The 23,910-nt window shown below is 46.7% G+C and overlaps 1 long non-coding RNA gene across 1 annotated transcript; it reads left to right on the forward strand.

Moving 5' to 3' along the window:
- Positions 1-1,128: 1,128 nt before the first annotated feature.
- Positions 1,129-23,797, forward strand: LOC125111260 (uncharacterized). Its single transcript, XR_007130850.1, has 4 exons — positions 1,129-1,319; positions 1,777-1,868; positions 12,518-12,785; positions 23,464-23,797. It is a non-coding gene; the product is annotated as an uncharacterized LOC125111260 (long non-coding RNA).
- The last annotated feature ends 113 nt before the right edge of the window (positions 23,798-23,910 follow it).

The raw sequence follows: 23,910 nt of genomic DNA on the forward strand, positions 1-23,910 counted from the left end.
GGCCACCGCTCATGCCTCCTCTCCTCCCACTCCCCCCTCTCCCTTGGCTCACGTGGTCCCTTCTTCATCCTTGTCTCCGCTGCCTAGAATAATGCCCTAGTACAGGAGTGGAATCAGGGGCTGCAAGGGAAATTTCTCTAAGGAAGTGACCTGTGGGCACAGCTGAATAAGTACTGGGGAAGCCGTGCAAATACCCCGTGTGAAGAAGCATGCATACAGACATGTATACAGATATGTCTTCACAATGACCCGGTTTTCTACACGGGGTGCTCAGTGAGGCTCCCTGCAGGGAGGCAGCCTCAGGTGTGGGATGCAGACCTGATTAGCGGGAGTGGTTCTGCTCTGGCGGCCAAGTACCACCTTCCCATCCCCACATCAGCTGGAGAGCAATGTCAAGGGCTGGTGGGATTCAGGTCTTGAAGCAGTACCCTCAGGGCAGGATGATGGAAAGGCATAATGCCCCCTCCTCCTTGGAAGCCTCCAGCCCCACCCCATCCCCCCAAGCCTTTCTCGGCCCCCACGGTAGAGGAAGTTATGGGTGGAAAGTATCCCTTTGCATTTCCAAGGGGGAAAGAGAGCTGCCCGGGCTGCAGGAGAAGGTGCAGTTTCCTTGGGTAGCTTCCCTTGGATTTCAGGGGCTGATGGTTAAAGAACAGTGAATAAATGGATGCTACTAAGGCATGTTTAACCCGGGGCCCCCAAACACAGACTGGTAATAGTCCCGCAGACCTCTGACTTCAGCCATGGGCTATGAAACAGTCCTTCCACTGGCCCAGAACGTGACACTGGGGGGAATTTCAAGCACCACAGTAGATGTTACTGTCTCCGTCCGCTCTGTTGATATTACTATCATTCCGGTTTCTTCTCTTGCTAAAAGCAGATTCGTTCCTGGCAGAGGAATGATAGCAACCTTACACCGAACATTACTCGGCGCCAGGCATTCTTCTTAATTGTCTTGGTGTCCAGCGGAGGGCCGGGAGGGAGCCAGGGTCGTGGGATGCAGTTCCCGAGGTTCCCACTGGGAGGCGCAGGAGCAACAGTCTGTCCGGAGGAACCGAGCGCCTAGGCTGGGGACTGACCTCCAGGGACAGGGTAGGGAGGGGGAGGAAGAACCCCCCCATCTGCGACAGAGGAACCTCCCAGGTCACAGCTTCGACCTGGGAGATCCCCTGTGGTCTCACCCCAGCTCCGGTTCCGACAAAGGCCTTCTCTTTGCTTTCCAGAAATTTGCTTTCCAGAAATGTTTCTCCTTGGAGATACGCAAGTCAGGGAACAGGTTCCAATCCAAGGCCACGGGCTTGGCCACAGATGGAATGAGGGTAAGCGAGTGGGGGTGGAGAGGGGGAAGGGGGCTCTTGCAGAGTGAAGCAGGAGGCACAAGGTGATCAGGGGTCAAGGCCAGATCTGTGGTCAGCCTTCTTGGGTTTGATAGTTGACCAGCCTGCTGCATCCTGATCTTGGGGTTTTTGTGCAGTTGCTGGGGTGGAGATGAGAGACTCTGTGGGAGAGGGGGAGATGCGGGACCAGGTACCGTGGCAGGTGGGGTCCACTGTCCTCTTCTCTCCTTGTGACTTGACCCTTCTTCCATGTGTGGGCAGTGCCCCATGTGCCTGATTCACATTTGGGAGAAGAGAAACAGGTTAGGTGGGAAGCCCTGGACTTTTCTGGGAACACTGTCAGGCGAAGCCAGGAAGGGGGCCCAGAACAGGCACCCGCGGATTTATGGGCACCTTGCGTGTACATCTGAGGGCACAAAACCTTCTGCTTCTTTGGCAGCACATCGACTCCACACCTGACGTGTTTCTCCATGCACAGCAGGGACCTGGTGTTTGTGTCTCTGTAAGAAACAGCTGGAGAGCCACAGCACAGTAAGTTGCTCCTGGGCTCTTTGTGTAAAATGTAGATTCCACTGTCTCCTTTTTTTCCCCCTTTTTCTGCCACCCCCAAGGTGTCTGAAAGTTCCTCGGCTAGGGATCGAGTATGAGCCACAGCTGGGACCTACGCCACAGCTGCAGCAATGCCAGGTCCTTCACCCACTGCGCCACAGTGGGAACTCTACCTTCTCATTCATAAAGATTCCAATTCAGGAAGATGAGGATGGAGCCTAGGAATCTACATTTTTACACCCCCTCACCCCCCCCCCCCCCCCCCCCCCCCCCCGCCAAGAGATTCCAAGGCATGATGGGTAGGCCACGCTTGGAGAAATACCAGCCAAAGCTTTTGCATACTGCTGTTGCAATAGGAGAAGTTTGGAGTCCAGAGATCCTTCTCCCTTTCTGAGCATCACCTCTGGCTTGCTGTGGCTTCAGGTTCGGCTCCTCCTTCTTATTTTTCTTTTTCCTGGCCTCACTGGAATATTGAACCCCATTCTTTCAGAAGGAAAGCTCTTGATTCGCGTCAACCTGGACTTTTAAGACGCCTCAAACAGGTGTGCAGCATTGGATAAATTCTGTGAGAGATGACATTTTCGTTTTCTAGCCATTCTTTTTTTCTTTTTGCCTTTTCTTGAGCTGTTCCCACAGCCTGTGGAGGTTCCCAGGCTAGGGGTCTAATCGGAGCCATAGCCACAGCAAAATGGGATCTGAGCCGTGTCTGTGACCCACACCACAACTCACGGCAAAGCCGGATCCTTAACCCATGGAGCAAGGCCAGGGATTGAACCCTCAACCTCATGGTTCCTAGTCAGATTCATTAACCACTGTGCCACAATGGGAACTCCCTAGCCATTCTTACAGAACCTACATTCCAGAACCACTCCATGTTCATTTCTTTAGTTCTGAGTTGAGCCTAAACTACCCCTGCCATGCCCACCCTCCCATCCCCATTCCTCCGAGCCTTGTGAACTCCACATATTTGGTCTGTCAATCACAAGTTCTTTTTCTGTTTTTGACTGTGTCCATGGCCTATGGAAGTTCCCAGGCCAGGGATGGAACCTCTGCCACTGCAGTGACAATGCTGGATCCTTAACCCACTGCATCACAAGAGAACACCCCAATTTCTTTAATTCTTTGTATTCCTCATGAAAGTAGATCCCCCCCCCAATTTTTTTTTTAAACAAAAATTAGGAAATGTCTGTGTCTTTAGCTCCTGGAAGAATGTAAAGTAATTAGGCTTCTCTGGGGTTTATTTCCCCTCGTGGCTTAACCTTCTATCATAAAAATAGGAAGTTGGCAGACAAATAAATTATATAGAGAGACCTCAAGGTTGGGTATTTTATGGTTGCATTTTTAAGAGCAGTAATTTTGAGGTTGCTCTCATCGTGCTGAGGGATGTTATTTGTGAGACTGAGTCCACAACACTTTCCCTGCTGTGTTGCCCCCTGATAATCCTATTGGATGGATACACAGCACGGGAGGGGCTCTTCACAGACCATGAATAAGGAGGAAGCCGAGGGCTGGCGCCGGGAGGGTTGCAGAGACAGAAAGCCATAACTAGGCCAGACAGGCCTGGCCTCTCTAAACTTTGAGCAAAGACATGAGAAGTGCAAAATGGTCTCTCTACCTTCCCGGCAAATACAGGGCCTTGCGCGGAGTTTTCTCTGACTTTGTGGCCCTGGGGCACTGGCTGCCCAGTGACATGGAGCCAGATCCAGAGAGAAACTGTGCGAGTTCAGGAAAAGGATCCTTCCCTCAGCTCTGTGAGGGCAGATGGGTTCTTGGTGAGACCAGAGACCTTGGGGGACGGGTCATAACTGAGCTCCAGATGCATCGAGAACCGAAACATTTCATTTTTCTCAAATGTTTGTCACTTTCTAAAAATTATACTTTGAGGCAGACTTTAGGAATGTGTTTTCCAAGTATTTAGTGGCGTTTCAAGAGATAATCCATTTCCTTGTTGGGTGGAAAGATGCCAAGCTTGTGGGTATCTTCTCTGTTGTAGCTACAGAAACAGCAGTCCAGCTTTATTTGCTACCCTCGGAGAACTTGCTGTGTTGCAGCCACAGCGCCCAGGTCCCCAGGACCATGCCCTTATCCTCCAGGCAGCCATGGGGCTCCAGGACACTGACCGCAAGATTTATTTTAATCACCTAAGTGCCACCTGTACCACTTCCACTTTTTTTTTTTTTTTTTTAGGGCTGTACCTGTGACATATGGGGGTTCCCAGCCTAGGGGTCGAATTGGAGCTGTAGCTGCTGGCCTACACCACAGCCACAGCCATATGGGATCCAAGCCATGCCTGCAACCTACCCTGCAGCTCACAGCAATGCTGGATCCTCAACCCGCTGAGCGAGGCCTGGGATTGAACCTGCGTCCTCACGGATGCTAGTCAGATTCGTTTCTGCTGAGCCACGACGGGAACTCCTGTTTCCACTTCTTCCATTTCCCCCTTCTCCCTGAGAAGGGTTCATGTCATTGCCTGTTTATAGAGGAGGAAAGCAAGCCCAAAGGAGGCTAACAGCCTGACACTGAGTCACAACCCCCTGCTGAATGTGGTGCTGCCCACTGGGTCTCCCAGGTGCCCAGGACATCAAGGGCTTCAGTAAGTGCATATGCAATGAGGGGCAGAAGAGGAGCTCAGGGATCAGGCCCTGTAGTTGTGATTCACAGTCCAAGTTCTTTCCACATCATCAAAAAGCCAGGACAGGAGTTCCCGTCGTGGCGCAGTGGTTAACGAATCCGACTAGGAACCATGAGGTTGCGGGTTCGGTCCCTGCCCTTGCTCAGTGGGTTAACGATCTGGCGTTGCCGTGAGCTGTGGTGTAGGTTGCAGACGCGGCTCGGATCCCGCGTTGCTGTGGCTCTGGCATAGGACAGTGGCTACAGCTCCGATTCGACCCCTAGCCTGGGAACCTCCATATGCCGCGGGAGCGGCCCAAGAAATAGCAACAACAAAAAAGACAAAAGACAAAAAAAAAAAAAAAAGCCAGGACAATGATCTTCAGCTTAGAAATCCGTGTTCCCCTCTTCTCTGCTTTAATTCTGGAGCTGCGTAAGCTGATCATCAATTCACACCCTAAACCAAAGAATAAAGTCTTTAGTTATAAATATGAACGTGGAGTTCCCATCACGGCTCAGTGGTTAACGAATCCGACTAGGAACCATGAAGTTGCAGGTTCGATCCCTGGCCTCGCTCAGTGGGTTAAGGATCCAGTGTTGCCATGAGCTGTGGTGTAGGTTGCAGATGTGGCTCAGATCCTGCGTTGCTGTGGCTGTGGCGTAGGCTGGCGGCTACAGCTCTGATTAGACCCGTAGCCTGGGAACCTCCATATGCTGTGGGGGCGGCCCTAGAAAAAACAAAAAAAATTAAAAAAAATAAATATGAACATAACAGAGGATGAGCCCTGGCCCCTGGGAAGACAGGTACCTACAGGACAGCTACATGGAGCCTTGAGATTTATTTCTTAAGTTACCACCAGACCATCCCAGAATGGCATTTTGGAGACAGAGAAAGCGGAAATGTTCCCACTTGGATTTGTTACTTGTCGTCACACCTAGCAAATGACTCGGGGTCAAACTTGGGTGGCCAGGAGTCACATGCCTGTGTCACATAGACATAATCCAAAGCAAAAACAGTGTCAGACAAAATGTTTTGCTTCTGAAGCTCTTGTCCCTCAAATGTGGCACAGCTCTAAACATTTTAGAATCCATTTAAGCACACGCTCTGAAGGCAAGGAGTCAGAGTGGCGGTTTTTAGGGAGTTGTCTCCGTTTTGAGGGCCACGCAGAAATGAGGCAGGCAGAAAACTGAGGTTTTCCAGACAAAAACTTCAAGAGAAAAAATATTCAAGAAAATACATGCTGTAACAGATGGCAACATGAAGCCAATAGGCCATCATACATTCTGATAAAGAATATAATAGGAGTTCCTATTGTGGCCCCGTGGGTTAAGAACCTTACTAGTAACCATGAGGATAGACGCAGATTCGATCCCTGGCCTTGTTCAGTGGGTTAAGGATCCAGCATTGCCGTGAGCCATGGTGTAGGTCATAGCCACAGCTTGGATCCCGAGTTGCTGTGGCTGTGGTGTAGGTCGGCAACTACAGCTCTGCTTCGACCCCTAGCCTGGGAACCTCCATATGCTGTGGGTGTGGCCCAGGGAGGTGCTTGTAGCAATACTAGCATCGAAGCCCTTTAGCTCTTTCTCTTCTTGAACCTCATCTCAATTTTTGTAATGCGCAGAACACACCAGAATATTCCCAACAGTCCACTCTTTTATTTGACTAAACTCCTTTCTCCAGTACCCCCTTTGGGGTCAGGCACTGCCTCCCTAAGGAAAAGAGTGATGACGCCTCGTAAGCACTGCCCTTGGATCTGGGCAAGAGGCATCTGGTCCTGGTGCAGCACTTTCAGGGGCTAAGCCTACATCCTCCCTTCTAGAATATTCTCCAGGTACCCAGGGCCACATAGGCCCCCTTTCAGTTCTGTCTGTCCTGGATGGTTCATGCTGCCCATCCCTGGAGTGGCCAAGGGGTACAGGGGGTCTGTTTGGATACAGAGCTGCGTGTCCCAAAGCCCCATGTGAGAGCTTCCATGGCATCAGAGCCTGGTGGGAAGAAAAGGCAGTCAGAGCCGTCTCCCCGTGCTGCCGTGTTCTAACACCGAGTTCCAAGGAGGCCAGATATTTTTCATTTGAACTGGCCTTCCCAGCCTCGTGTTGCTCTGAGGAACTTAAAAGGCAGTGAGATAGGGGCACTTTATGGGCAGCGGTCACCTGCTTGGGGTGGGAAGCATGAGGAGAGGTCTCTAGCTTCATGACTGTGGGCTTCCATTGGATCTGGTCTAGGCCCCATGGGCATTCAAGGCTGCCTGGACGTGTCCTGGCCAGCTCAGTCCCTAAAGCTCTGTTTAGCTCCCATCTTGCCGCTGCTGTCACCTATCTGGAGCTAAGAACCGAGTCACCAAAATAATGAAACACCTAGCTAAGCTTAAAAAGCAACCTATGGGGACTTTCTAAATAAATAAGTTACCCAAAACCACGTGGAAATGGCAGGTCCCCATAATGAATTCAAAGCCTCTCTTCCAGGATGGAAAGAATGTTGAACAAGGGAGTTTAAGGCAAAGGTGGTGGGTAGGAGAGAAGGGCGATTGACCTTGAACTGAGACTAAAGACCAAGGCTAGTTCTATCTTAAAAACAAATATGCGTCATCTATAGCAGCGGTTCTGTATCTTGCCCTATTGATTTAAAACTCAGCATCACTTCATTCGCTTAGATGCCTCTAACTGAAAATGTGTGTCCGTTCATGGTCAGGCTGGACGGACATTTTCTTCTGCACTAATTCAAAGATTTACTAAGAAAATTCAGAGGACAAACAAGAGTGCAAAGGGAAGGTTAAGTTTAATTAAGAAACCAGTTCTGGGAATTCCCACTATGGTGCAGTGGGTTAAAGGTCTGACTGCAGTGGTTCTGGTCACTGCAGAGGCATGAGTTTGATCCCTGGCCCGGAGCAGTGGCTTAAAGGATTTGGTATTGCACCTGCTGTGGCTCAGGTTGTAGCTGTGGCTTAGCTTTGATCCTCGGCCCAGGAACTTCCATCTGCTATAGGTGTGGCCAAGGGAAATCAGCTCTCTTTTTTTTTTTTTTTCTTCATCTTTTTAGGGCTGCTCCCATGACAGATGGAGGTTCCCAGGCTAGAGGTAGAATCGGAGTTACAGCTGCCAGCCTATAGCAATGGAGCATCCGAGCTGCATCGGCAACCTACACCACAGCTCATAGCAACACCAGATCCTTAATCCACTGAGCAAGGCCAGGGAGTGAACCCACAACCTCATGGATACCAGTCGGGTTTGTCACTGCTGAGCCACAATGGGAACTCCCTCTAGTGTTTTTTTTTTTTTTTTTTTTAAAGTTGTTAAATTTTCTTTGCAGCTTTGACTTCCAACTGATCTGAATTCGGTGGGTTTCACTAAAGTAAAACAATAAGAGATTTTTTTCTAACCAAGTAACTGTTTTCGTGGATTATGATAGGAATGAGGGGAAAACTGTCTTTTTCTTTCTTTCTTTTTTTTTTTTTTTTGCCTTTTCTAAGGCCATACCCACGGCATATAGAGGTTTCCAGGCTAGGGGTCTAATCCAAGCTGTAGCAGCCAGACTACGCCACAGCCACAGCAACGCCGGATCCTTAACCACTGAGTGAAGCCAGGAATCGAACCTGCAACCTAATGGTTCCTAGTCAGGTTCGTTAACCACTGTGCCATGGGGAAAACTGTCTTAAGGAATATCCGGTCCACACGTGGGACCCGACTGCCTGAAGAACACGCTCATTTCCAGATTGGAATGTGCTGCATATTGTGCCTGAACAATGACAGAAGCAGAGATGATTTTGTAACAAAACCTCAGGGAAGCTGTCTGCAAGTTGGCATTTCTAATTCATATGGAAATGCTCGTTTTACTTATCAGACAACTGCAGCGGCGGTGTTCATTTACTGAAGAATCCGGTACTTTGAAGGCCAATTTTGTGAAGTTCGTAATATTGCAGACAAACACACATTCACATGCAAAAGTTACTGGGTTACATATCTGAGGGTCGGTTCATTTTCCTTGGACCCTCTCACTTTACACGGTTTGAGGGCTGCTTAATAAAGGAATGATATCATTATGTTATATCATTTTATAAGATTTTTTTTTTAATGACAAATTCGTCTAACTGGTAAACTGTACTAGGCTCCTCAAGAGCCCCCCCCCCCCCAAAAAAAAGTGCTTCTAGCTTTTAACACTAGCTAAGGAAACTACATCTGTGTATTAGCGGGGGGGTGGGGGTGGGGTTAAGGAGTTCACGTCGTGGCTCAGTGGTTAACGAACCCGACTAGAATTCCATGAGGACGCGGGTTTGATCCCTCTCCTCGATCAGTGGGTCAGGGATCTGGCGTTGCTGTGAGCTGTGGTATAGGTCACAGACGCAGCTAGGATCCTACATTGCTCTGACTGTGGCGTGGGCTGGCAGCTGTAGCTCTGATTGGACCCCTAGCCTGGGAACCTCCATATGCCACAGGTGGGGCTCTAAAAAAAAAAGAAAGAAAAAAGTGGCTGTGATAAATGGGGGTCTCATACCTTACTTACTCATGACTGGGTTTTTTATTACCAAATATTGTGCAGATACTATTTTTTTGCATCAAGACACCTCTAGCAACTTTCTCAACTATAAATAAAACACTGGTATATTCTAATATTCTAATGTATCTATGTAAAAGCCAAAAAAGTAAGAAAACAGGTTTGAATGAGGATTCTGAGAGGCACAGAGAATGGGAATCAGATGAAAACTGGAAGGGGACAAAGAGATTGGAAAAGTCGGCAGAGGAGAACACCTTCTGTTGGTGGCTGACACCCCCACCCTCCCCAGGAAATGCTGCCCAGTTATGGAGGCCGCAGGTCTGGTTATCTCCTGGATCCAGGCGCCTGCCTGCCACTGCCCAGCCTTCCTAAGCTGCCTTACCTCAAGGTCTGGATTCATTGGTTCACAGTAAACGTTTTGTTGAGCAGTAGTTATGCGCTGGTGCTAGGCTGGATCACACTCGTGAACAGGAGAATGGGGCCCTGGTCTCTAGAGCTGAGGCCAGAGGAGACGATTGTAAAACCAGTAGATAAATAATGGTGAGAGATGCAGATGGCAACTTGTGCTGTGCCGAAATCAAAGCCAATTAAGGGGGTTGAGTATGTTGGAGGAACATAGGGGGTTAGGGCAGGCCTGCCTGAGGTTGTGACATCTTAGCAGGGAAGGAGCCAGCCTTGGGAGGCTCCAGAGGGAGAGCACTTCAGACAGCAAGGGTCCAGGGCCCTGGGACAGGAAGGAGTTGGTTGTACATGATGGTTGAGCAAGAAGGTGCCCATGTAGCTGAACTGTAGGGGGCGGGGGAAAGCAGGAGACGAGGGCGGAGAGTCACAGAGGCAGATCTTGGGGTGGGCTAGGCCACGGCCAAACTTTTGGGTTCACGTCTAAGTGGCACAGGACGTGATTGGAGGATCTCAAGCAGGGAAGTGACAAGATCGATTTCCATTTGTTGAAGATTCCTCGGGAGCCTGGGTGATAGGACGCTGAGAGTAAGGGGGCGGGGTGGAGAGCAACCAATCATTTTCTTCCAGGGAGGTGCATGCAAGAGTGGGTCTGTGACCCCGCAGGGGCCTGGAGCTGGTCCTGGGGGCTGTTTCTGTGGAAGTTCGAAGGGCGGACTCTTTCTTTGGTGTTGAGCTACAACCTCGGTACCTTGGAGGAGCCAGAGGGTGATGAGGGGCTGAGAGAGGGATGGGCAGCAATCCCTTTGACTCCAGCGCTTTTCGCTGAAGGTGTTCTAACCCTCACATGGAGATGAGAGACGGAAAGCACATGGCCAGTGAAGGGCAAAAAGAGGGGAAGATGGACCTTGGCCTTGAAAGTGGGTGGGATCCAAGAGGAGGAAAGCAGAGATGCCTGAGCTTTGGCCCAAAGATCTCAAGTGGAGAGGAAGGACTCTGCACCCCTGGCAAGAGGACAGCTGCATGTTTTCTGTCAAAACATCCAAGTTACTTATTTCCTCAGGTGACCCTGTGAGTTTTAACAAAAAAACAGGATTGGAGTTTCCATTGTGGCTCAGCGGAAACAAATGCTGCCTAGGAACGATGAGGTGGCGAGTTCGATTGCTGCCCTCGCTCAGTGGGTTAAGGATGCAGCATTGCCCTGAGCTGTGGTGTAGGTCACAGAAGGAGCTCGGATCCCACGTTGCTGTGGCTGTGGTATAGGCTGGCAGCTGTAGCTCCAATTCGACCCCTAGCCTGGGCACCTCCATGTGCCACAGGTGCGGCCCTAAAAAGCAAACAAAAAACAACTAGGATCATATTTAAAGAAACAAAAAAGCAAAGTACCTTAGTGTGTATAGCATAGGGGGCAAAGCAAAATTAATTCACAAGAATTTCCTTTAAAATATACGGAAAGGAGATTCTGACATTTTCCTACAAATTCTAATGGAAATTCATAAAGATGAGCAAAAATATCACAGATATGGTCGTTATTCTGTGTGACATCCTGTTATCTTATTGTAGTGAATGCTAAGTACTTACAAAGGTTTTTATAGCTTCTCTCTCGACCCAACCCCCAGCTCTGGGTTTTTCTGATAAGGGTTTCAGTTCCTCCATCACCAGTTGCCTAACCTACTGCAGAAGTTGCAGCCGAACCCTAGCAGTGGGTGACAATTAAGTGAGGGGGTGCGTGGATTAAAGTTTAGTGCAGCTTCTGCTTACAGCTCCCTGTCTCCTTAGGCGCTGGTCCGTGCTTTGGGGACAGGGATGGATTTGGTGTCTCAGCCTTCACGGGGGCTGGCCCTCCTCACCTGGTCACTGTACTTTTCCTCTTTTCTTAAGAGTTCTTTCTGGGGCCAGGCAGCACCTCGGTCCCTCAGGTAAGGAGACTGTAGGTGGGCCAGTCCCACCAGTTCACCTGGCATTTCTAGACACACCTATCCCATCCCATCCCCTACTCCAGTGCCTAAACCAAGGAGGTGCAATGAGCAAATCTGTGTTTAAATACAATTAGACTGGCAGCCAAGATCAGGAGGATTTAGCCTGCTGCAGAATCTTCCAGAACACTTGTTAAAATATGACTCCTGGGAGTTCCCCAGTGGCCTAGTCGTTAAGGATTTGGCATTATCACTGCTGTGGCACCCGTCTGATCCCTGGCCCAGGAGTGGCCAAAAAAATTAAAAATCTTAAGAAAAAAATACAGACTCCTGGACCCTACCTGGAAAGTGCCATTCACTAGGCCAGGGCAGGGCTTAGGAATCTGCATTTTACCCTCAGGTACATGTCCCACCCTCATCCCCACCCCCATGATGCCAAAGCATTGTCTGGTAGACCTGGATGAGAGGGAAGCCAAGCTGAAGGTGGGGAGGTGAGTGTGGAGCTTGCATGTGCCTGAAAGGTGCCTGGGCCCATCAGGCAAAGGCACCAGCAGAGAGAGGAAGGGGAGGAGACACACTCCAGGGACAGAGTGGGCTCTGACTGGAGGAGGTCTGGCTCCCTGGTTTGCATCCAGGCCAGCACCTGCTTTTCCAGCAGGGCGTGTGGCTCTTACATACCCAGGGAGGGCATCTGGGCTGCATCTCCTCCTTCTGGTTCCAGCTGGCTCCACTCCCCTGACAGTGGCTGTCCCCCAGGGACAAGCCAGGGCCACTGCCCGGGAACGCTCAGGTTACAGCTGTGCCCTGGCCTCAAACGCGGCCTCTCCATGGCCCTGCCTGATAGAGTTACCAAATGCCAAGTGTGACAGATTTTGGGAGGAGGACAGAGTGGAAACCAGAGCTGATCCCAAAGGCCTGTCTTTTATGCCCCAAGCCCACTTGGTGACAATGACTGCACCTGCCATTTCCAGAACCTCCTCTTCTGGGGGATTTAAAAATTCCTCGACTCCAGGGGGCTTCGTGACCCTGAGACATTTTTCTTTTTAATGTACATGATGGACTGTCACATAAAAGTGTAAATTATTTTTCTTCTTCGTCTATTCACTATTAAGTAGGGGGAGTATTACTCTCACTTTATAGACATGCTTCATTTCTAGATAGAAATGGCTCCTTAATTTTAGAGATTCTCACTTGAAGCTGCTTTTCTCTTACAGAGTTGGCCCTTTTCGTAGTAACGACGGCCCTTCTTTGTGGGTGTTCCCCGCGGGCCTTGGGAAACCGTTATACCCAGAGAACCTCACCTGAGAGTTCCCCCTGCTGCTGGCTTTGTGTTCCTCCAAAGCACCTGGTCTGGGGCTCTGCCCAGAATGGGCGGCCTCGTCTACACTGCTGATCCTGCCCCTGGAAACAGGCTTCACCAAGGGGCCCTGTGCCGTCAGTCCACAGACTTCATGGAGATTGCGGGATCCTTCCGCAGCTGAGGTAGGAAATGGGGGTTGGGGTCAGGGGGGTTATCTTAACTCCCCAGAGAAAAGTATCTTTGCTGATGGTGGTGTGTTGAGGCTTAACTGGGAGGTGCAGTGTTAAGGCAGCGAGAGGGGGTGAAAGCGACGGTGGAGGCAGGAAAAGAAGGAGATGTTACCCAGTGAGAGGCAGCTTCCCCAACACATGCAGCCTCTTTTATTTTATTTTTTGCTTTTCTGTCTTCTTAGGGCCACACCTGCGGCATACGGAGGTTCCCAGGCTAGGGGGTCCCATCAGAGCTGTAGCCGCCGGCCTATGCCACAGCCACGGCCATGCCAGATCTGAGACGTGCCTGCGACCGACACCACAGCTCACAGCAACGCTAGATCCTTAACCCACTGATCGAGGCCAGGGATCGAACCTGTGTCCTCATGGATGCTAGTCGGGTTCGTTAACTGCTAAGCCATGATAGGAACTCCCAGCTGCAGCCTTTAGTGTGGTCCCAGCAGGATGTCTTCCAGACAGGCAGCGAGGCTCCATCACTGTTTGGAGATGGAGAGGAAGAAAAAGGACTTGATCTCCTGGCGCTTTTCTATCTCCTGCCTTTCCTGGGTCACGGTTCTCTCCATGGCGTGCTCATGCCCCCACAGCTCTGACTGTGTGGCCTGTCTCCTCCAAGCAGTCCCCTGGGGAAGCTGGATCCTGAGCCCCACATTTCACTTATCCAGATTGGTCCTGGCATCAGGCACCTGAAAAGCAGGCAGAGGCCCCGTGTTCACCCAGGATTATTAGAAGCAGCTGCTGAAGCCGGAGCACAGGTGGGGCCGAGCAGCCCTAGGAGACCCACAAACGGAGTTTGGTTCAGTGATAAATGAGGAGTTAAGGATTTTTTTTTTTTAAGGCAGGTTTTTTTTTGTGTGTGTGCCTGTTCATTGAAACTCTGGCCCTGCTAGACCTTCAAATGCCATTTACAACTCACTCCTCTCTTGAGGCTGGCGTGGGTCCTTAGCAACATATGACAGTGAAAAGCAAAGGCCTGGAGAAGTTGTGCGGGAAAAAGTTCAAATGTGCTCACTTCCCAAACTACCTCACTTCGTTTCTCTGCCACGCTCTGCTGCTTAACTGTGTGGCCTTGTGAAAGCTACTTAACCTCTCTGAGCTGGTATGGCAGGTTCATGAGGGTCAACATGATACACGCAACATAGGGTTCTTGTGAGAAGTCAATGAAATGGTGGATGCACAAGCCCTTTAAAACGCTGGTGTGCCTCTTCTCAGTGTATTCCCCCTCTTCCTGCAGCCCCACCCACCATCCCTCTTGAGACACTCTGGCTTCTTTCTCAGGCCTTCTTGGGCTTGGTTCCAACTCTGTTTCTAGCAAGAATCTCTCCATTTCTGGCCCCAACCCCATTTGTTCCTTCGAGCTCATCTGTCCCTTGAAATAAGCCCTCCTTGGCACGCTCTTAGGGAAATTTTGGTGTTCAGATCAGGAATCGTACGCTTTTAGCTATAATCGTTTGCTAGGGCAACGATTTCACAATTTCACAATAAAAGGAGCTTTCTTTTGAAACAATGCATAAGCTCTGCACAAGTATCAACACGTCAGGAACCACAACAACTTGCATGGGAAAAGCTGGTCTGACTATAGCCTGGAGTCTGTTCTGCATTGAGGCTGAAAAGAAAGGCAGGTCGGCTTGTTTGTTTCACTGCTAAGCCTTTCATTCCCTTAACACCCTTTCTTACACATGGTCTCATTTTAGCTTCTAATAACCCCCACGAGGTTGGAAGGGCACCTCTGATTTTACAGTGGAGGAAGTGAGGTTCAAAAACAAACACTGAGTGATTTTTTTCCCCCAAGGCCCCAAACAACCAGTCTGAAGTCAGATCAAACGAGAAACTGTCTCCTAGTTCCACGTATTTTCTATTGCTGGCCTCATTTTCCCTTGTTCCTATTCCCTTTATTCTTGATTTTCACAAGAACTTCTATCTCCAGGGACAGCGTCTCAGCTTCTGGCAGGTGCTTATGTTCTTAGTAACATAATTTCTTTGACTCACCAAGAAAGTCGGTTACAGATTCACGTGGCCATTAGGGATCAACCCAAGACCACACTGGCAGCCTCTTGCCTTGAGCTCAGGGGAGGTCTGGGCCAATGTTTCCTGGCTGGTTGAGGGAGCCTTGTGGTGCCACCATGACCTGCCCCAGAGTTCAGAACTGAAGAAAGGCCCAGATTGATCTTCTGTTCTGAGAACAGAACGCTGGTCCACTGACCTTGCTGTCTTTGCTGACCTGTGTCCCATTATCATAGTCAAGTTCACCTTACAGCTCAACTAACTTGCAACAGTTTTCTCATGTGTCAAGTGAAATGAGAAGTAAAATGTGCCCTGAAATCTAAATGGCTGATAAAAAACGCTGGTTTAAAAATAGATATGATCATTTAAGACCTGGTTACCTTCCCCGTCGTTGATATGTTAATGTACTATATATGTGACTATGGATAAATATCTGCATCTTTATTTTAAAAAATACACACCAAAGCCTCTAGTTATCTCCGGCTCTGCGTGCAGGCGGACACTAGTTAGGTTTGCACTGCTGTGGTCTGAATGTTTGCCTTTCTTGAAATTCATATGTTAAATCCTAAAGCCCAGTATGATTGTATTAGAAGGTGGGTGGGGGGTCTTTGGGAGGTGATTAGGTTAGAAGGTCAGAGCCCTCATAATAGGATTAGTGCCCTATTTTTTAATTTATTGGTTGATCCCAATGTTCTGTCAATTCCTGCTGTACAGCAAAGTGACCCAGTCATACATATATACACATTCTTTTTCTCACATTATCCTCCATCCTGTTCCATCACAAGTGACTAGATATAGTTCCTTGTGCTATACAGCAGGATCTCATTGCTTATCCTCTCCAAGTGCAGTAGTTTGCATCTACTAACCCCAGGCTCCCAGGCCATCCAACTCCCTCCCCCTCCCCCTTGGCAACCATAAGTGTTTTCTCCAGGATTAGTGCCCTTTTAATAAAAGAGGCCCCAGAGTAATAACCTAGCCCTTTCTTCCATGTGAGAATACAAAAAATCTGACTTGGCAGGGACTTCTCCCTGGATCATGCTGGCACCTTGATCTCAGGCTTTTTCTCTCCAGAACTGTGAGAAATGAATTTCTGTGGTTTATATGCCACCCAGTCTATAGTATTTTGCTATAGCAGCTGAATGGACTGAGACAAGCATTTGGCAGGCTTCTGCACAGAACACCCTTAGCTTAACAAGGTGGAGCTATATTAATAAACAAGGAAGATCCTCACTGGGAAAGTAGACATGGGCTTATCTCTGGCATCACACATAGAGACAGAGGATGGATTCATATGTGAGATAGGACAGGGGTAAGGACAAATTTTGGATACATTTGGACTAATCATTATGGCCATTAGTGCACACTGTTGGCTCAGGGTACCTTGGTTCTTCACGTGGCTTCTCATCCTCCAGCAGACTCAGCTGACTGCCTTACGTCATAGTCTCTCAGGATAGTGGCCCATGAGGACAAAAGCAGGAGCTGCAAGATTTCTTGAATCTAGGCTTCACAACTTACACATCTGCCACATTCTATTGGTTAAGGCCAATAACAAGGCCAGCCAAGATTCAAAGTTTGGGAAAATAGTCTCTCTCTCTCTCTCTTTCTTTTCTTTCTTTTTCTTTTCTTTTTTTTTTTTTTTTTTGCCTTTTCTAGGGCTGCTCCCATGGCATATGGATGTTCCCAGGCTAGGGGTCTAATAGGAGCTGTAGCGGCTGGCCTACACCACAGTCATAGAAATGCAGAATCCAAGCCGTGTCTGTGACCTATATACCACAGCTCACGGCAACACCAGATCCTTAACCCACTGAGCAAGGCCAGGGATGGAACCTGCAACCTCATGGTTCCTAGTCAGATTTGTTAATCACTGTGCCACGACGGGAACTCCGGAAAATAGTCTCTTGATGGAAAGAGTTGCAAATATTGTAGTCATGTGTTTTAATCTATTACAACAGGATACATGAGCAGTTGATTCCTGTTATTTACAGTAGCTGTGTTCTATAAAGTCATTGCAAATAGAAAATATTGAACCATGGTTCCTAGGGGAAATAGAAGGTTAAGTTCCTATGAGCCTCTGGATACATTTTTATCAACCGATCAATAATAACATTGTTTTATGTGTGTACCTATTTAAAGACACCTTGTTTAATATATACTCATTAACATTTAATATATACTCATTAACAGTGAACTCAGGGCTAATAGCACTATAACTCATGCCTGAATGAAGCTTATCTAACACATGTATTTCCTCCATAAGGCACATCACAGTCTCATGTGCTTAGAACACTAGACAGAACTTCAGCATTACGCTTGGGAATCATTTAAACAGCAAAATCATCAACAAAAGGCACAAAAGTGTGAGAAAAAAGATCACTAAATAACCCCCCCCACACCACCAAAGAATACATGTTTATACTATAGAGCTGAAACAAGAAGGCTTGTTTTATCTTGGCTGGGAACATGTGTGTCAGACTACTCAAGTTTTTTACCACTCTGCACATTTCCATGAATAAACATGCAAGCCTCATGAGTATTGATTTTGGGGTTACAAATACATTTTAGTAAGTAGGTGAATTTACAGCTACACAACTCGCAAATAATGGAGATTAACTATACATAAAAGAAGGAAACCGAATTGATAAACGGTGATGATTCTGTTATGCTCATTCATAGGAAAACAGGAAAGATATGAACATTGATGGAGTACATACTGCATGCTTATGTTTTGCATTTACTATATCATCCAATATAATATATATTATAAAACTTAATTTGTAACCCTTTCTCTTTTCCTTCTGAAACTCCATTTATGCATATGTTGGTACACTTGATGGCATCCCATACAAGCCTTTGAGGCTCTATCCATTTTTTCCTCATTCTTTCTTCTTTCTGTTCTTGAGACTGGATAGTTTCAATCGACCTGTCAAGTTTGCTAATTCTTTCCTCTGCCTGCTCACATCTGCTTCTGAGCTCCCTCCCGTAGTGAATTTTCCATATCAACATCAGAATTTGATTCTGTGTACATATGCATTTATGAAATTTCTATCTCTTTATTAATATGCTCTATCTGGTGGTATATAATTCTTATACTTTAGTTCTTTAGATGTGAGTTCTTTTAGGTCTTTATATTTAAAATACCTGATTTAAGGTCTTCATCTAGTAAATCCGGTGTCTGGACTTCTTCGGGGATTTTTTTTTTTTTTTCTGTGTATGAACTGTATTTTCTTGCTTATTTACTTGTCTGGCAATATTTTGTTGAACACTAGACATTCTAAATAATATATGTGACATCTGGAATCAGATTTTCTACCCTTCCCACGTTTGTTTTGCTGTTTGTTATTGTTAGTTTGTTTCGTGGCTTTTCTGAACTAAGTCTCTTTTCTTTGTTAGGTTGGCCACTGAAGTTTCTGCTTGATTATCTTAGTGGTCCGCTAATGATTGCATAGAGATTTCTTTAAATGCTTTGAACTAATAAGTCTCCCAGTCCTTGCTGAGGACTCTCTGTGAGTGTTGAATTGCCTTCAACACAAAGCCAGGTAGTTGACAGCTCTGTCTTAGCCTTTACTTCTTCGTTCTTCAGAGCCTCAAGGTCAGCCAGAGGTGACCCTCTCAGGTCTTTTCTGAACATGCCCACAGCCCTACATATACGTATCACCTTGTGGGTTACCAATAATGTGTCAGGGTTTTTCAAAGCTTCTGTAAACATTTCATTTTACAGTTTTTCCTTTTAAACTTTTTGGGTAGCTTATTGTTTGTGCAACTGTTACCCACCACTTTAGGCAGCTGTAAAGTTTAAAAATTGCCTCTAATTGTTAACAAACATACTAAGGTAAAAGGCTTTTCACACTGAGTTCCAAGGTAGGTCAAATAAAGATACGCTTGCCAGGGCAGTCTTTGAGAAAATCACCAGAGAAGTCAAATAATGACAGTTCTCTTGGAATGAGGTTTTAAAGGCACTTCAATCCTGTTTTGCCCCCTCCAGGGGGGTTGGCAGGTTTCTAGTTTTCACCATGATTGGAAGTTTTTGATTTTCAAGGCCACCACGGAGCTGGGGAGAGATGGTGTTAAAATGCCACAAAGTTTGCTATTCTTACGGAGATCCAGTGGTTTTTCTTGAATGAATACCTGTAGATTGAATAAACAGGCTCACCAAAAAGCCTTTTGTTAATTTTCAGAGTTTTGAAAAAATGTCGATTCTGGCCACGTTGCTTTCATGGAGGAGTTTTTGAAGGTTCCTTTGACTCATGCCCCTTGGTAGCTCTTTTGATCCTCATTATAGCAGTTAGGATTAGGTCTGTCTACATGTGACCAAAGACCCCAAGTAACAGTGGCTTAAATACACACGTTATATTGTCTCACATTAAGTTAAAAGTAAGTTGGAACTGGAGTTCCTTTCGTGGCTCAGTGGTTGACGAATGAGACTAGGAACTGAGAGGTTGCGGATTCGATCCCTGACCTTGCTCAGCTCTGATTAGACCCCTAGCCTGGGAACCTCCATATGCCTCGGGAGCAGCCCCAGAAAAGACAAAAAGACAAAAAAAAAAAAAAGTAAGTTGGAACTGTTCAGAGACAGCGGCTTCTTTTCGCTTTTAGCTCTGCCAGCCCTAGAGTGTGGCCCTCATATTAAGGGTCTGAGATAACTGCTTAGCTCCTGCATTCCAGGAAACAAGATGAAGGAAGAGGTGAAGACGAGCATACACCCTTCCTTTAAGTACACTTCCCAGAAACGGCACATGGTGTTTCAGAACATGGTCACATGGCCACATGGCCACACCCAGCTCAGAGGAGGTTGAAAAGATAGGGTCTTGATTTAGAAGGCCATGTGCACAGCTGAAAACTAAAGGGTTTATTAGTAAGGAAGGAGGATGATTAGCTGTGAAGATAACTCTTTGACAGGTGAAAAAACAGAGGTTTAAAGACATTCACTAATTGATCCAAGGACACCCCAGCTGTGTGCGGTGGTCCTGGGATTCAAATCAAGTGATCCAATCCTAAAGCCTGTTCTTTTAACCCTTTTGCCATGCAGATTCAGAGACAAGCTTGATGAAATCACAGAGTTGGCAAGCACAGATATATCTGGCCCCAAATCTCATCTTTTTTCCATATTTACCCCAAGCCATCTATTTTACTCTGGTGGGCCATCTGGAAAGGGAACAAAATAGATCTCATTGTTCAAGCTGAAATGCCTGGTTAGAGGTTCATTAAGACATCTAAATAAAGGGCATCAAGTGCCTTTGAAATACAGGACCACAGTGAGTGCTGGAAGGACAGCGAATGAACCAAGATGACAGATAATCAGAACTAGAGCTATTAGGAAACACATGCAGTAGAACTTGCTTTCCAAAGTGGGGTTAAGGGACCAGTAAGGTAGAGGCCGTGCATTGCTATTAAGAAATCAGTATTGAAGGTTGCAGCCTTGAACAGAACCTAAAGTCCTAAAGTTGTTTTGTTTTTCCTCACTAATCTCTTGGACTCCTAGCCCTGCTCCAACCAGTCAGTGTGCTGTTGTTTGTCCCTTCTGTGCCCATCTGGCTCTGGGATGGGGTGAGGCCCAAAGGAAGCCCAGTCTTCAGGGTCCAAGGAGCCCACCCAAGGTCTAAGGGGATGAAGGCCATTCAGTTTGATAACCAACAGAAGCACAGTTGAAGTTGTGGTGACTAAAACAGCCCCATTCATAGCCACCTGAAGATAATCCACTGTTCTCTATGGTTTGGAGCCATTACACACACAAAGATTGGGTTCCAGTGCTGGAGTGATTCTCACTCTATCTAATGGTGTCTGTTTGAGTTATTGAACTTAAAAAAACCTCATGGTTGGAATTTGGGCTCCATAAGGAGCTGCCATCTGTTTGCCTTCTTTGCATCTAGAAGCCTCCTTACTAGCACACAGGGCATATCCACTGCTAAGAGATCCCTCCCTCCCCACCTTGTCCTGGCACCCCAAAATAACCCCTGGTCATACCTTCCCTTCACACACACACACACACACACACACACACACACACACACACGTGCGCGCTTGCCGAAATAACTCCAGCCTTTGCTTTTGTCCTCTGCTTTCAACTTTTTCCAGGCTCCCACACTGTTTTTTCTGTAGCTTCACACCTGAACTCTTTCTCCCTACAACAAGGTTAAAGTATCTGGTATGAAAATACCAGATTACATTTAATATTTAAAATTTAATTGAACACTTTATTTTGAGGTAGTTGTAGATGCACATGCAATGGTAAGAAATAACACAGAGAGATATCACGAGCTCTTTACCCAGTTTCCCAGTGGTGGCATCTTGCAAAACTTGGTACAATATCAGAGTTAGGATATTGACATTGGTCTAATTCCCAGATCTTATTTATATTTCGTGTGTTTGTGTGTTTCTATGCTATTTTATCATGTGTCAAGATTTGTGTATCACTCACTATCTCTTGTGTTGCCTTCGAATAACCCCACCTATCTTCCTCTTGCACCTCCCCCACCAGCCCACCCCCAGCAACCTCTTCTCTATTGCTATATTTTTGTTGTTTCCAGAATGTTATATAAATGAAACTGTAGCCTATGTAACCTTTGGGGATTGATTTTTTAAAATTCAGCCCAGTTCCCTTGATAACCATCCAAGTTTTTGCATGTGTCAAAAAGTTGTTCCTTTTTATGCTGGGTCTTATTCTAAGGTTGGATGTACCATGATTAGTTTCACCATTTACCCGCTGAAGGACCTCTGGTTGTTTTCAGTTTGGGGCTGTTATGAATAAAGGTGCTATGAATGTTCATAAACAGGTTTTTGTGTAAAGATAAAACATAAGTTTCTATTCTCTGGGATAATTGTCCAAGAGTGCATTTACTGGATCATGTAGTAATTGCATGGTTAGTTTTATGAGAAACTACCAAAATGTTCTCCACCAGCAGTAAATGAGTGATTCTGTTTCTGTACATCCTTGCCAGCATTTGATATTATCACTACTTGTTATTTTTGTCATTCTAATAGGTATGTAGTAAAATTTCATTGTGGTAATTTAGTTTTTTTAAATCTATTTTTATTTTATTTTCATTTTTTAAATGATTGCACCCATGGCATATGGAAGTTCCCAGGCCAGGGACTGAATCTGAGCCACAGCTGCAGCAACACCAGATCCTTTAACGCACTGCACCAGGCTGGGGGATTGAACCTGTGCCTCTGCATCAACCTGAGCTGCTGCAATCAGATTCTTAACCCATGGCAGGAACTCCTAAATCTGTTTTGGTATATCAACTTTTAATTGTAAACTCATGTATGTATCTTTCATATATTTTTTTTCTACATTATTATTATTATTTTTTACTTTTTATTTTTTTTACTTTTTAAAATTGAAGTATAGTTACTGACGATATTATTTAAGACGGGTGTATAATACAATGATTTGAATTTTAAATGTATACTCCATTTAAAGGTAATGTAGTATTTGGCTATATTTCCCATGTTATATGGTATATCCGTGTAGCTTATTTATTTTATACAAGGCAGTTTGTACCTCTTTCTCCCCTACCGCTATATTGCCCCTCCCCATTTCCCTCTCCCCACTGGTAACCACTAGCTTGTTCTCTGTATCTGTGGTCTGCTTCTTTTTTGTTATATTCATTGGTTTGTTGGGTTTTGTTGTTGTTGTTGTTGTTGTTGTTGTTGTTTGTCTTTTTTGGGCCACACCCATGGCCTGTGGAGGTTCCCAGGCTAAGGGTTGAATCGGAGCTATAGCTGCTGGTCTATGCCACAGCCACAGCAATGCAGGATCTGAGTCACATCTGCAACCTACACGGCAATGCCGAATTCTTAACCCGCTGAGCAAGGCCAGGGCTCGAACCTGTGTTCTCATGGATACTAGTCAGGTTCCTTTCTGCTGAGCCAGATGAGAATTGGCTGTTGTATTTTTTTTAGATTCCACATATAAATAATGTCATACAGTGTTTGTCTTTCTCTGTCTCATGTATTGTTCTTCAGAAGCTTCTTCACTATTAAACAATTGTGTAAAGTGTTAGAAAGATTCAAATTTTCCACCAAATTTCTGCTAGTATTCACACTATTCCATTTCATTCTTCAGCCCACCCTTTTTTCAATATGCTGAGAATTATATCAATGTCTGCATCTTTTTTTTGGGGGGGGGGTGTCTTTTTGTCTTATTAGGGCCGTACCCACGGCATATAGAGGTTCCCAGGCTAGGAGTTGAATCAGAGCTGTAGCCACCAGCCTACGCCAGAGCCACAGCAACGCTAGATCTGAGCTGCGTCTGTGACCTACACCACAGCTCACGGCAATGCCGGATCCTTAACTGGCTGAGCAAGGCCAGGGATTGAACCCGCAACCTCATGGTTCCTAATCGGATTCATTTCCACTACACCACGACAGGAACTCCTATCAACGCCTACTTTTGAGACAAGATGAAGCACAGTGTTGACACCTAGTCAGTCATGGTCAACTCAGGACCCAATGTGATGTACACTGCATGAATAATGTAGTTAATGGGCCATTCTGGCCTTCATGGGGCTGTTATGGAGGGAATTGCTTTGCCCACATGCCAGTTACATGTCTATATTCATACACATTTTTTTTTTCTCATCAAAAGGTTAAACTAGGAAAAATAGACACCTCACAATTTCTTTTGCAGCCCTTCCAGAATGAGAAGTCCTTTAGGCTCTCTGCCCAGCTCTGATCTGCATCCTGCCTCCTTGATTTCTCAACTCCATGCAGCTCAGGTCCCACTCTGGCTTCCTGGCATCACGCTCACCCTTGCCGGGGTGGGGGGAAGGAGAGGTAAGAGGGGAAGCTTAGTGTCTGGGTTTTTAATCTGTCTGGGAGGGAAATCAGTGTTTTTAGTGGACAACTTAAATGTTTACTTTGACAAAACGTAGAGACCCAGGGGGTTCCCGTCGTGGCACAGTGATTAATGAATCCGACTAGGAACCATGAGGTTGTGGGTTCAATTCCTGGCCTTGCTCAGGGGGTTAAGGATCCTGCATTGCCGGGAGCTGTGGTGTAGGTCACAGATGTGGCTTGGATCCCAGGTTGCTGTGGCTGTGGTGTAGGCTGGCAGCTACAGCTCTGATTCGACCCC

The sequence above is a fragment of the Phacochoerus africanus genome, chromosome 11, assembly GCF_016906955.1.
Source record: "Phacochoerus africanus isolate WHEZ1 chromosome 11, ROS_Pafr_v1, whole genome shotgun sequence".
In the NCBI taxonomy this organism is placed as follows: domain Eukaryota; kingdom Metazoa; phylum Chordata; class Mammalia; order Artiodactyla; family Suidae; genus Phacochoerus; species Phacochoerus africanus.